We start from the raw sequence: 14979 nt of genomic DNA on the forward strand, positions 1-14979 counted from the left end.
ATATTTTCCTCTTGGCTCTTGGTATTGAACTTATAATGTATTTTCAACAGATATTTTGGCCATTGTTTTTTTCATTTTTATAAAGTTACTTATCCAAAAAAAATTGATCACAAGTCTATGATGAAGATAATTTTTGATTGATTGGTATGGAGGTGCCGAAAAGGGATGACCGACTTGTAGGCCAACGGATCAGGAAATATCCCAATCTTGACGACCCATCCCCATAAGGTTTCCATAGGGCCTGCGTGGGGCCCATTCACACATCCTTTCGTGGAAATTACTTGCACATCACGACCAAAGGCCCTACCATACAATCAGATCTCTTATATATGGAAAGGTGATCCCAAGTATTTTGGGACCCTTCTCTTTACAAGGGAATTCCCCAGTATTAAGGGATTCAGGTCAACTCTCTACCACTATATAAACCACAAACCTTACCTTTCTTGAGGTACGTGAATTCTCCCTAACTCTTGCACTCTTGAGTTCTTAGATATTCTTCTATCACTGACTTAACCTTCGGAGGGTCTTTGGCCGGTACCCCACCGGTGCCCTTTGATTGGTTCTTCTCTTTTGTTCTTCAGGTACATCCATTAGAACATGTGTGGATAATCAACTCACTGACAATTTTTGTGCATCATCAGTTGGTGCTGTCTGTGGGAAACGAGTGATAAGTCATATCTAGGGATGGCAACGGGTCGGGTTCGGGCCGGGTTTTTGCATACCCGGGCCCGACCTGTGGGCCAAGACCCGAAACCCGGACCCGGCCCAAATATTAATCGGGCTTTTTTTCCGGGGCCCAAACCCACCCCGTCGGGCCCCACGGGCCCCGTTTAACCTGTTGGGCCCAAATCTGGCCCAACTGAATTTTTTTTTTTAAAGCCCATTGAGTTGTTTTTTGCCAGATTGAAGCCCATGCATTGGGCAGCCAATTTAAGCCCATTCAAGGCATTATTAGGCAGCCAATTCAAGCCCATTCATTGGGCAGTCAATAAATCATAACTATAAATCAATAAATCACCAAACACCAATACATCTATAAATCAATAAATCATAACTAAAATCACCAACTAAACATAAAAATAAAATAAATCCAATAAGTCCAAGAACTAAGTATCAAAAGTCCAACAAGTTCAAGAAATTCAAAAATAAAAAGTTACAAAACAAATCCTACAAGTGTAAGAAATTACAAAATGTCTTATCCTCCACAAACCAACAAATTAAAAAGGCTAAAAAATTACAAAATGCTAAAAAGGCTTAAAATAATTACAAACCAACAAATTAATCCAACAAGTTTAAGAAATTAAAAAGGCTACTAAATTAATACAAAATGTCTAATCATCCATAATTGTGACACAACTCCCATCCTCTTCATTAGGCTCCCCATCATCAAGAATTGATTGAAGGGTACAATCTCCAGACATAGTTGAAGAACCTACAACAACAATGAATTAAAGAATGAAATATCAAATTGTAACTAGCAAATATAAAACTACAATTTTAATTTTATAAATAGAAATTAGACAATTACTAACCGTTGATTTCACTCCATGACCAATTCTGAGCACACATCATTGCCTCTATAGTCTTGGGATGTAGCCTACTACGGTGTGGACTTAAAAGTCTCCCACTAGTGCTAAAGGCCGATTCTGAAGCAACAGTTGTAACAGGAATGGCTAAAATATTTCTTGCAATCCTTTGTAAAGTAGGATACTTTAAACCATTACTTTTCCACCATCCCAAAATATCAAAATCTTCACTCCTCTTCAACACTCCCTCATCAATGAAATGACCAAATTCCATTCTAACACTCCCATGTTTCTTTGAACTACTTGAACTATTATTCACAAACTCATCAAAAGATGACACTGCCCCACTCAACCTAAATTTCATTTGTGCCACAGGGCTTGAAGTACTAGCAGGAATATGGGAACTTCCTTCATTATCTACAGATGACTCATTTATATCTCCATACTCATCAAGCAAATCATAACAAAGATTCTTAATTTTTTAAATCTCCAAATTAGAATTATCACCATAAATGTTAGGATAATAAAATTCTAATAATTTCATCTTATATCTTGGATCTAAGATAGCAGCAATAGCCATAACAACACTAACATTAGCCCAATAAGAATTAAACTTAGCAAGCATGCTTTCTGCCATCGCACTTATCGTCTCATTTGAAGACACACTCCATTCATTCAATGCAATTTTCAACTCACACACCACATTAAAATACATATTAGTTGTGGGATACTTATGACCAGAGAAAAACTCAGTCGCACTATGAAACAACTCCAACCTCCCACAAATATCTTTGGCTAACTCCCAATCATAATCATATGGTAAACAAGTATAAAATATTTCACGTTTAGCCAAACGTGAGAAAACATATTTATAAATCAATGCAATAGAAAGCATTAAGTAAGTTGAATTCTAACGAGTTTTACAATCTAAGACTAACTCTTTGGTGCATTGAACACGCAATTGACGTGCATTTTCTTCAAATTTTTGCCTTCTTTTTGGTGATCCAGTCCAATAAATCACACTATCACGAATCCTCTCAATACCATCACCAATAAGAGACAACCCATCTTGAACAATCAAATTCAAAATATGTGCAGCACACCTCATATGCAACATAGACCCACCCAACATAAGAGAACTAGTATCAAGCTTATTCAAAAGAAGTCTAATCATGGCATCATTAGTACTAAAATTATTAACAGTAATTGTAGACAACTTCCTATCAATGTTCCACTCTAAAAAACAATCAACAAAGACTTCAGCAAGAACTTCTTTTGTATGTGGAGAAGGAACATAAACAAACCTAGAAAAATAATATGAATAATTATAACATAACTCAATAAAAATTCTAAATGTAAAGTCTTTAACATTCAATTTATAGATAAAAAAAATTACCTTAGAACCCGGCTTTGCAACATCCAAGTATGATCAATGAAATGAGCGGTAATGACCATAAACCCTCTCTTTTTGTTACTTGAAGTCCACATATTGGTTGTAATGGCCATCCTACTTCCATTCTTGTCCGTCATCTTCAAAGCTTTCTCCCTCTCATTATCATAGATCTTAAGAATGTCACTCTTCAAAGTATTTCTTGTGACAAGTTTGAACATAGGTTGAAGATCGGCCACAAATTCTTTAAACCCAATATGGTCAACCATTGAAAGAGGATATTCATGTAGGATGACCATACGAGCAAGCATATTCCTCACTCTAACTTGATCAAATTAATAAGTACTTAAACTCATGGTTCCATCCACCTTATTTTGTTATTTGATCAAGACTTGTTGTCTCATATCCCTTATATCTTTAAATTTCATCCGTGGACATCTTGCTAAATGATTACGTAAATGAGTTGTACCTTGGCTAGACTCACCCAAGTAAAGTTTGTTACAATGATGGCATTGGGCTTTAACTTTTCCTTCAACTTTCTTCCTTGTAAAGTGAGACCAAACATCTGAGGTAGTCTTTCTTTTTCTACTTGTATCCAAGTCCTCATTTGTAGGCTCTTGCTCTCCCTCTGTCCCTTCTTGTTCCTCTACCTCTAAGTCTTCTCCCACTAAGTCCACCGTTAGAGATTTCGGATTCCTAATTGGTTCAAAAGTTTGAGAGTTAGAATCAAAACAAATTATCACAAATTTATTATTACACATACTCATTGATTAACTACAAATTCAAACACTTACTCGTTGTTTAATGGTGATCCTGAGGGTGAACTGCCAGGTAACAATGGTGAGGGTGATCGTGAAAATGACGAAGGAGACCATATAGTCGGCAAGGGACAACGTCCGGTTCTCAAGGGAGAACCACTTGGCGAGGAAGAACCAGATTTGTTTGTGTCTGTGTTTGTGTCTTCCATCTCCGTTTTAGGATCTGCATTCCCAACAAACACAAAAAACAAACAATTTCTTCCATTAAACAAACTATGTAGAAATGAAGAAAACACCAAAGTTATCACATGAAACAAAGTCACAAAACCCTATGGCATTGACCCTTTGAAACACTTTCTTGCTCCTCAAAGCAACAACAATTCATGTAAATTACTAAATTTTAGCTCCAAAAGTAAATAACACCAAAAAGCAACCAAACCCAATCCCAATCCCCTACTCACTGCAACCACCTTAGTAATCTCCTCGCCTCATTGTTCTCTCCAAGAAAAAAAGTTTAGGAATTCACCATGTATTTCCAAATAGCATCAAGATGGCCTTCAAGTTATTCTATATAGTGTTTTAACGCCATTTGAATGGTTATTTAACTAAACAGATGGAAAAAATTTGAGAAGGGAACCTAAGGTAGTATTTTGCCCTAATACTTTACCAACGTTCAACAAAAAATATTAATCCAAACCCACACAAGTGGGGATTCATATTCAAAGCATTGACATTTCTATGTTAATAACAATATTAATCAAAACAGAAAGAACAAAATAGAACAAAAATTTGTTTCGGCTTCCTTACCTTATGCGAAGAAAGAATGGATTTAATTGGAATCCCAAAACCACAAGCAGCCTCAGTCCACACTAACCAACACAAATCTGTACAGAGAAAACAACGGAGACAAGAACCGGTTAGACAACATGTCTACAATTTCAAATCATCAAAACCCCATTTTTAAAAAATCCAAACCCTATTGAACTCCAAGCTGATTAATAAAAATAAAAAAAATAAAAACCCAATTCATATTATTATTTATTTTGAACTCCCATAAACTTAAAATTAAAAATACAAAAAAAATGAAGCTGAACTAGATATAAATGTTAGGATAATAACAATATTAATCAAAACAGAAAGAACAAAATAAAACAAAAATTTGATTCAGCTTCCTTACCTTATGTGAAGAAAGAATGGATTTAATTGGAATCCCAAAACCACAAGCAGCCTCAGTCCACACTAACCAACACAAATCTGTACAGAGAAAACAACAGAGACAAGAAACGGTTAGCCAACATGTGTACAATTTCAAATCATCAAAACCCCATTTTTAAAAAATCCAAACCCTATTGAACTCCACGCTGATTAAAAAATAATAATAATAAAACCCAGTTCATATTATTATTTATTTTGAACTCCCATAAACTTAAAATTAAAAATACAAAAACAATGAAGCTCAACAACAACAACAACAAAAAAAACAGTGACACAAACCTGGAGATGAGCTGCGGAGTGAGGGAGAGCCGGTGACTGGAGATGAGCTGCCGAGTGAGGGAGAGTCGGACCTGTGGGTTGACGGTCAACAACATTACAACAACCAAAAAAAAAAAAAAAAGAACCGGTGACACAAACCTGGAGATGAGCTGCGGAGTGAGGGAGAGCCGGTAACTGGAGATGAGCTGCCGAGCGAGGGAGAGCCGGACCTGTTGGTCGACGGTCAACAACATTACAAGTTTACAACAACCAAAAAAAAAAAAAAAGAACCGATGACACAAACCTAGAGATGAGCTGCGAAGTGAGGGAGACTGGGAGAGCCAGTGACTGGAGATGGGCTGCGGAGTAAAAGAGAGGCAATCGGAGTGAGGGAGAGCTAAGTGAGGGAGTGAAGGAGAGCTGCGTGAGGGAGGTTAAGTGATTTGGGGATTACCGGGTTAGGGATTTAGGTTAGAATTATAGGTTATATATATATATATATATATATAAAGGGCATTTTAGTAATTTAGGGTACTGGGTTTTAAACGGGGCGGGTTTCGGGTCGGGTTTCAGGTTTTTTTAATAAAACCCGGACCCGACCCGGATCCACTACAGGTTTTTTTTTTAAATCCATACCCAACCCTATTCTTACTCGGACCGGGTAAAACCCGGCCCATTAGGGTCGGGCCAGACTGGGTACCCGTGGGTCGGGCCGAAATTGCCATCCCTAGCCATATCGTCGTTTCAAAGACAAAGAGTCGTATGGTCCTAACACGATCAATGGCCACCACCAACCAAGAGATCAGAAACTCGCTCAATGCATTGGAGTGGCAAGTGCAATCCCTCGCCATAACGGTTGAACGGCTTACTCAGCGGAGCCACAAGTTAGAACGACAGTTGAAGCAGCAGAATGATCAACAGTCGAACGATCAGAATGACAGACAGGAAAAGGACGAAGTGACAACGATCGTCCCCCAACAAATGATCACCAAGAGAGGGACTACAAAGAGAAAAGCAATGTCGTTAGTAAATGGGATTAGCAGGATACCAGTTGTCCCTCTGAGCTAGAAGTCAACGCATTGCGCATGATGCAAGAGATGTAGACGATGAAAGAGAAGATGGATATGACGATGAATGCTCTAAAGGGTAGGGTGTCTACTAGCTTGGACAAACTAGTCCATCATACCGATTCTCCCTTCACTTCACCAGTCACATCCTTTCCCCTACCAGCCAAGTTTAGAATGCCACAAGTAGAGGCATATGATAGGTCGAAGGACCCCCTCCACCACCTAGAGTCGTTCAAAACCTTCATGCATCTACAAGGGGTCCCAAACAAGATTATGTGTAGAGCCTTCCCCACCACACTCAAAAGGCTAGCTCGAGTATGGTTCAGCAAGATAGCTCTCAATTCCGTCTCAACCTTCAAGGAATTAAGTAGGCTCTTCGTCACACATTTCATTGGGGGTTAGCGACATAAGAGGTCCTCGGCAAGCCTCCTGAACATCAAATAGAGGGTCGACAAGAGCTTGAGATCGTATGTCACTTGGTTCAATAAGGAGGCACTACTAATCGACGAAGTCGACGATAAAGCCTTGGTCACAGCCTTTACCAATGGACTACAATCTAGAAAGTTCTTATTCTCTGTTTACAAGAACGATCCGAAGACCATGGCTGGCATGCTGTACCGAGCCACGAAGTATATGAATGTCGAGAATGTCATGATTGCCAGAGGGGGCAGACTAAAGAAGCAAGAAAAGCACGACGATCCCCGTCCAGACAGGGGAAGGAAGGCAGCCCTAACGGGTGACAGAAGGGACAAACGAAGGTCAAGGCCCCCGCTAGGACGAATGACTAACTTCACTCCGCTCAACACCCCACTCAATCAAGTCTTGATGCAGATTAAGGATGACCCTGCCTTAGCGTGGCCCGAAAAGCTAAAGGGCGACCCAAACAAAAGGCTGAGGAATAAGTATTGTCGCTTCCAATGAGACTATGGGCACGACACCTCCGATTTCTATGACCTAAAGCAACAGATAGAAGCCCTCATTAGACAAGGAAAATTGCAACCGTTCATAGGGCGAGAAAGAGTAGGAGAAAACCTACCAAGGGACTAAGAGTCAAATCGATGAGTCGAGGAGCAACCCAAGGCCCCACTTGGAGAGATAAGAGTGATCTTTAGGGGAAGCACAATGATCGGATCCTAAAGGAAGGTAAGGAAGACCTACCTATGAATGGTGTAAAATGTCCAGCTCACCGGTCGTCTGCCCAAGCTTACTCGGATGGATAACCCGGTGATTAGCTTCACTAAGGAGGATGCCTGAAAAGTCCACTACCCCTATGATGATGCCTTGGTGATCAATTTGACCATTGCAGACTTCAATACCCGACAAGTCCTAGTTGACTTCCTCTACTATCCAGCCTTCCAACAAATGAGGATTGGTAAGGAACGACTCATGCCACCAGACATCCCTCTAGTAGGCTTTGGCGGAATGAAGGTCATGCCCATCGAATCCATCACGCCGCCGGTCTCCATCAGCACCTATCCTCAACAAATCACAAAGAATGTCACCTTCTTGGTAATGGATTGCTCATCAGCCTACAACGCCATCATCAAGCGACTGATGCTCAATGCGTGAAGGGCAGCCACATCCACATATCACCTACTACTGAAATTCCCTACAAATTATGGGATAGGAGAGGTTCGCAGGGATCAGATGGCAACCCAGGAATGCTATGTAGCCATGCTAGAGATGGACGAACAAATGACCACCATGAACATTGATGACCGACAAGTGAATGTAGAACCGATAGAGGGATTAGAAACCATCTCCCTGGATGATGAACACGCAGATCGAATCACTCGCATTGGCACGTAAGCCAATCCTTCAGTCCGAAATGGACTGATTCTTTTTCTAAGGGACAACCTAGACATCTTTGCCTAGAGCGATGAGGACATGCCTGAGATCGATCCAAATATCATGGTCCATTAACTCAACGTCTCCCCATCCTTTCCATCCGTTCGACAAAGAAAGAAGGTCTTCACACAAGAAAGGGATAAGGCCATAGTTGAAGAAATTCACAAGTTGTTGGACGCAGGCTTCATTAGAGAGGTCTACTACCCCAAATGGTTGGCCAACGTAGTAATGGTTAAGAAGGAAAATGGGAAGTGGAGGATATGTGTGGACTTCACCGAGCCAAACAAAGATTGTCAAAAGGATAGCTACCCCCTCCCACAGATCAACCACCTTGTAGACTTGATGGCTGGACACCAGTTGTTGAGCTTCATGGATGCTTTCTCTAGTTACAACCAGATCAAGCTCGAGGAGTCTAACCAAGAGAAGACATCGTTTGTCACAAGCCAAGGCCTTTTTTACTACAAAGTCATGCCATTCGAATTGAAGAATGTGGGGGCAACCAAAGGCTCGTAAACTAGATGTTCGTCCAACAGATAAGATGGAATGTCGAGGTATACGTAGATGACATGTTAGTGAAGAGTAAGGAAGAGAACCATCACCTAAATGATCTTAGGGAGACATTCGAAACTCTTCGCCTCTACGAAATGAAGCTCAATCCTAGCAAATGTGTGTTCGGGGTATTATCGGGAAAGTTCATTGGCTTCATGATAGCCTAATGGGGTGTCAAAGACAACCTCAATAAGATCCAAGCAATCCTAGAGATGAGCCCCCCGAAGAACGTTAAAGAGGTACAAAGCCTAAACGGAAGAGTTGTGGCACTCACCAAATTCGTCTCACGAGCAATGGACAAATGTTTGCCATTCTTTAGAATCCTGAAGAAAGCTTTTGAATGAACCAACGAATGTCAGAAGGCATTTGAAGAATTGAAGGCATACCTGACGTCCCCACCGCTCCTAAGTCCGTCCAAACCCAATGAAAACTCTTCCTACACCTGGTCGTATCCCTTACGACCATCAGTTCAGCCCTGATTCAAGAAGAAGATTACGTATAATTATCCGTGTACTACACCAGCCGAGCACTAAGGGGGCAAAAGAGAGATATCCCCCCATGAAAAAGTTAGGCTTCGCTTTGATCGCAGCTGCCCACAAGTTCAAGCCATACTTCCAAGCACATACCATAGTGATCTTATAGGCAATAAAGTTGAGTGAATTCGACATACGATACCGCTCAAGGACCGCGATTAAGGCCCAGGCCTTAGCTGACTTCATTGCAAAATTCATGACTGGCAAAATTGACGACTAGGGGGCAACCCCTTTGAAGATTCAAATGGACGGGTCATCCAACAAACGTGCTGGAAAGATCGGAGTGGTCCTTCAATCCCCCAAAGGGCTAAAGGGTACATCATCGAATGTGTTGTCCAACTCTAATTCCTGATGATTAATAATGAGGCCGAATATGAAGCCATTCTCTCAGGGCTCGATTTGGCTAAAGCCGTTAGGGCTTCATCAATCGTCATTCATAGCGACTCTCAGGTTTTCGTTGGGCATATCAATTGGGAATACGAAGCCAAGGGCGAACAAATGAAAAAGTATCTCGACCTTATTAGAAGACGGACGAATCAAACTTTTGTGGTAAAATTATTACGAGTCCCGAGAGAAGAAATGAACACGCCGATCGACTAGCCAAAGTTGCATCTACGGAACACATTTTGGTTGATCGATAGGTCCTATCCTTTGTTTAGAAGTCCCCCACCATCGAGGAATTGGAGATACAAATGATTCCAAAAGGCGCTGATTGGACAACTCCGATCATCTCCTACCTTAAGAATGGGACGCTTTCGGAGGACCACAACGCATCCTGAAGGTCGAAAGTTTGAGCATCGTGCTTTGTGTTGATGGGAGATGTTTCTCCTAACCATACCTGAGGTGTGTTGAGGTAAAAAAAAAAAAAAAATCATGACACCAAAGCCCAAAGAAATAGCATAATGGGCCAAACCCATTACAAGTAATCATAAAAGGGATGAATTCACCACAAAGAAAAAGGATGGTAAGCCCAAAAGATTTGAAGCCCAAAATCCATGAAAGGAAAAACTTAGCCTGCCAAGATCAGGGGATCGAGGGGAGTCTAGCATAAAAAGCTGGGCTAGGATCCCCAGAGGCTGCCAAAGGCTCAGGATCCCTGCGACGCGGAGCACAACTGAGGTAGGATTGAGACAGCTCAAAGGAAGTACCAAAAAAGTACAAGGAATGAAGGAAAGATATGTCCTTCTCAAGCACCCAGTGATGCAACAAGGAATCAGAAGGCATGAAGTAACCATTCGTGAACAAAAGGGGTGGTACTTCAGGGAACCCAGAATGAAGAACTATAAGGGGAAGTGGCTGGAAAACCTTCAACCCAATAAGAAAGGATTCTGACCACTTGGGAAAAATGACAAGAAAAGGGATAGCCAAAAAGATGAAAAAGTAAGGAGCCAAAAGCTGAGGTTAGCTACCTAAGGGCACCTTGGAATGGAAAGTCAGTAAGGGACTTTTAAGGAGACAACACCAAAAGGAGAAAATTATAAGGAATAAGGAAAGGACCAGCCCTCTGAGTAACTGGTACAGCACGAGCTCTAATACCTAGTGGAGCAAAATGGAGAAATTAGTGATACCCCGGAACCTTACCATGATACTATAAAAGGGGAAGGCAACCAACATTGAAAGGGGCAATTCGGCAGTAGTGAATCATAACAGAATCATTGAGAAAACTCTGTCAAAACTTAGAGAAAGTAGTAAAAGAAAGAGAAATACTCCCCAGTATCCTAACACAACCACTATAGAATATACTCGGATTCAAAGAGATTCAAATTTTGCAAGTCTTGGAGTCTTGAATAGCCATCTAAGTCTGTAATTTTTGGACGTATTTGGACCTTGTAACATATCTTAGTGAGCACATTATAATCCATAATTAAGAAAATAATCAAATATTTCATATTGACCTAAGGATCCCTAACAGTCATTGTGTGCTTTTCCTTATTACATTGTTTTCTTTTTGTTGTTTTTCTTGCTGTTCAATATATATATTCTTGCTTGCTAATGTATACGTGTTGTAGGATTCCTTACTCTGTGCACCACTTGGTTTGTAAACAGCCCATTTAGCGGCAATGAACCAAGTCCGGTCCACCAAACAATAAGTATTTGGCCCAAGATCCTTGGGCTTGTGTGCTAAGAAAAAAGGTACACTCACAAGGTGTTTGATCTCTAATGAAGCAGACTACATCATAAGGAAAGTCCATAAAGGGGTGTGTGGAAACCACTCGAGGGCGCAATAGTTGGTCCATAAGCTCGTACGAGCAGGGTACCATTGGCCTAACATGTAGAAGGATGCCCAATCCTACGTAAAAGCATGCGACAAGTGCCAACACTTCAACACGATCTCATGCTTAACACTATGAAAGGGAAGAACGAAGAAGGGATCCATCTACACTTGGATCTACTAGATGAGGTCAGGGTAACTGCTAAACAACGAATGGCCCATTACCAAGACCTTATGGCTAAACACTATAACATCAAGGTCAAACCTCGACACTTCAGCATTAGGGACCTTGTTTTAAGGAAAGTGACCACAACCGCAAAGGATCCCACACAAAGAAAGTTAGGACCCAACTGGGAAGCACCATACAGAATCATTGATTGAAATAGAAAGGGTATCTAATCCTTATCCCAACGGGATGGATTGATAACCAAGGATATCAACGATCAGGGATGCTTATGGGCACCTAATCCTTATCCAAAACTAAGTCCTACCTACGGGATGGACCGACGACTAAGGATGCCCACGAGCACCTAATTCTCATCTTTACAGGATGGATTGACAACCAAGGATACCAAAGATCAAGAATGCCAACGACACCTGATCCTCATCCAAAGTTAAGTCCTACCTACAAGTGGACAAACGATCAAAGTTGACTACAGATGGATAGTCCAACATAAAGTCATCCCTAAAAGAAAAGGACAATGACCTAAGTCACCTACAGGTGGACGAACGACCAAAATTGCCTACGAGTGGACAGTCCAACATAAAGTCATCCCTAAGAGAGAATGAAAATGACCTAAGTCACCTACGGGTGGACGAACGACCAAAGTCGCCTACAAGTTGATAGTCCAACATAAAGTCATCCCTAAGAGGGAAGGACAACGACCTAAGTCGCCTACGGGTGGATGGTCCAACATAAAATCATCCCCAGGAGGGAAGGACAATGACCAAAGTCACCTACGAGTGGACGGTCCAACGTAAAGTCATCCTCAAGTGGGAAGGACAACAACCAAAGTCGCTTACAGGTGGATGGTCCAACGTAAAGTCATTCCCAAGAAGGAAGGACAATGACCAAAGTCGCCTACGGGTGGACGGGCGACCAAAGTCGCTCACAGGTGGACAGTCCAAAGTAAAATCCTACCTAAAAGAGAATGACAATGGCCAAAGTCACCTATAGGTGGACGGTCTAAAGTAAAGTCCTACTTAAGAGGGAAGGACGATAACCAAAGTAAAGTCATCACCAAGAGGGAATGACGACAACCAAAGTCACCTACAGGTGAACAAATGAACTAAGCCACCCACGAGTGCCTTGGTAAAAAATTCAAATCATCTTACTTGTGAGGAGAGGGACGAACCAAGTCACTCGTAAGTGCCTTGGTGAGAGATCTAAGTCTTCCTACCTATGGGTGGAGGAACGACCAAGCCACTTATGAGTGCCTTGGTGTAAGATCTAAATCTTCCTACCTATGGAGGGAGGGATGAACCAAGCCACACATGAATGCCTTAGTAAAAGATCTGAGTCTTCCTACCTACAGGGTGACAAATGAACCAAGTCACCAAGGTGATGAACGATCCAAGAAATCCTCCAAAGATGATTGACTGAAGTAGAGATCGTCTACGAGTAGAGATCATCCAACCAAGTAACTAAGGTGGCGACTAATCCAAGAAACCCTCTAAAGATGATTGACTCAAGTAGAAATCGTCAAATCAAATAACCAAGGTGACAAACGATCCAAGTAACCTTCCAAAAACGATTGATTCAAATAGCGATCCTCCGATGACAATCGACTTAAGTAATAATCCTCCAATTAAGTCGCTAAAATGACCATAAAAAACTAGCCAATCATCGGTATGCGTAAGTGGTGGTCATTCAATCAAGTTACACTAAACGCTCTTGGAATGAGGTGCAAATAAATGAACCCCTGACACTCTACGATTACAAAACCTTCATATTTCGCACTCATCCACTTGCGTAACGACCAAGGAATAGGGGGCAGTCAACTGATAGAGAATATTTTCACCATCTAGAAAGTTTTTACACTCTAGAGTCTTCAGTTACCAAAAGTATCATGAGCTCACCAAAAGAGTCTTTAATCACCAAAAGCATCGTTAGGTACCTTCCCTGACACCATGTGACACACTCTGTCCTAACGATTGTCACGTATCAAGGGGTTGTCAACATATCCGACCCAACAGATCATGACCATGCCAATCGATTCCGTCATTAGGGATCCTTCACGCATCCCCTTGACCCATCAGATCGAGACCATGCCGATCGACTCATCATTAGGGATCCATCACGCATCCTCCTAACCCATCGAATCGTTCCCATGCCGATCGACTCCGTCATCAGGGATTCGTCGAGGGATGTCACGCATCCTTCTAACCCATCGGTTTGGAAGAACTAAGGGATAGATAGACAATCAAGGAGGCCTTCGTCACATGATCAAATCCTAAGTCCTATGTAAGGGGTGGACAGAAGATTAAGGATGCCCTCGTGCACCTGATTAAATCCTAAGTCCTACCTAAGGGGAGGACAAACGATCCAGGATGCCCTCGTGCACGATCAAGGATGCCTTCGTGCACCTAATCAAATCCTAAGTCCTACCTAAATGATAGATAGGCGATCAAGGGGTGGACAGATGATCAAGGATGCTCTCGTGCACCTGATCAAATCCTAAGTCCTACCTAAGGGATAGACAGGCGATCAAAGGGTGGACAAACAATCAAGGATGCCTTCGTGCACCTAATCAAATCCTAAGTCCTATCTAAGGGATGGACAGACGATAAAGGATGCCCTCATGTACCTGATCAAATCTTAAGTCCTACCTAAGGGGTGGACAGACAATCAAGGATGCCTTCGTGCACCTGATCAAGTCCTAAGTCCTACCTAAGGAGTCAACAGACGATCAAGGATGCCCTCATGCACCTGATCCTTATCAAAACTCAAAACCCTACCCAAAGGGTAAACCGACAAGTCAAAGAAAGGAGGGTTGGGGTGAAATGACCAACGAGTCATAGCCCTCAGTGCCTAACATTGAGATAAACCTTCCAAATCGACGATTAAATAAACACTGATGTGATATAAGGAAAACTGACGAGCATCAACACTTGTACAAAACACAAGAAATTAATTATGAAGTAAAAAGAAAGTTTTATAAATTGCTGAAAAGTATAAGTGTCAACCCAAAACAAGGGGAAAAGCATTTATGACAATTTCGCAACCCATCAGCAACCTCGACGACTCACAGAGTAGGGGGCAGTTGATGAGGATAATTTTTGACTAATCGGTATGGGGGTGCCCAAAAGGGATAACCAACCCCAAAAGGGATGACTAACCCGTGGGTCGACAGATTAAGCAATCCCTCGGTCCTAATAACCCATCCCCATAGGGTTTCCATGGGGCTTGTGTGGGGCCCACTCATATATCCTTATGTGGAAATCACTTGCATATCACAACCAAAAGCCCTACCACACAATCAGATCTCTTATATATGGAAAGGTGATCCCGAGTATTTTGATACCCTTCTCTTTACATGGGAATTACCCCGTATTAAGGGATTCAGGTAAGTTCTCTACCACTCTATAAACCACAAACCTTACCCTTCTTGAGGTACGTGAAT

The 14979-nt window shown here is 41.7% G+C and overlaps 1 long non-coding RNA gene across 1 annotated transcript; it reads right to left on the minus strand.

Moving 5' to 3' along the window:
* Positions 1-3802: 3802 nt before the first annotated feature.
* LOC115959514 lies at positions 3803-5233 on the minus strand. Its single transcript, XR_004084894.1, has 4 exons — positions 5169-5233; positions 4852-4928; positions 4482-4558; positions 3803-3897 (listed from the first exon to the last, which is right to left on the minus strand). It is a non-coding gene; the product is annotated as an uncharacterized LOC115959514 (long non-coding RNA).
* Positions 5234-14979: the final 9746 nt, after the last annotated feature.

This window comes from Quercus lobata, chromosome 9 (genome assembly GCF_001633185.2).
Source record: "Quercus lobata isolate SW786 chromosome 9, ValleyOak3.0 Primary Assembly, whole genome shotgun sequence".
Classification (NCBI taxonomy): domain Eukaryota; kingdom Viridiplantae; phylum Streptophyta; class Magnoliopsida; order Fagales; family Fagaceae; genus Quercus; species Quercus lobata.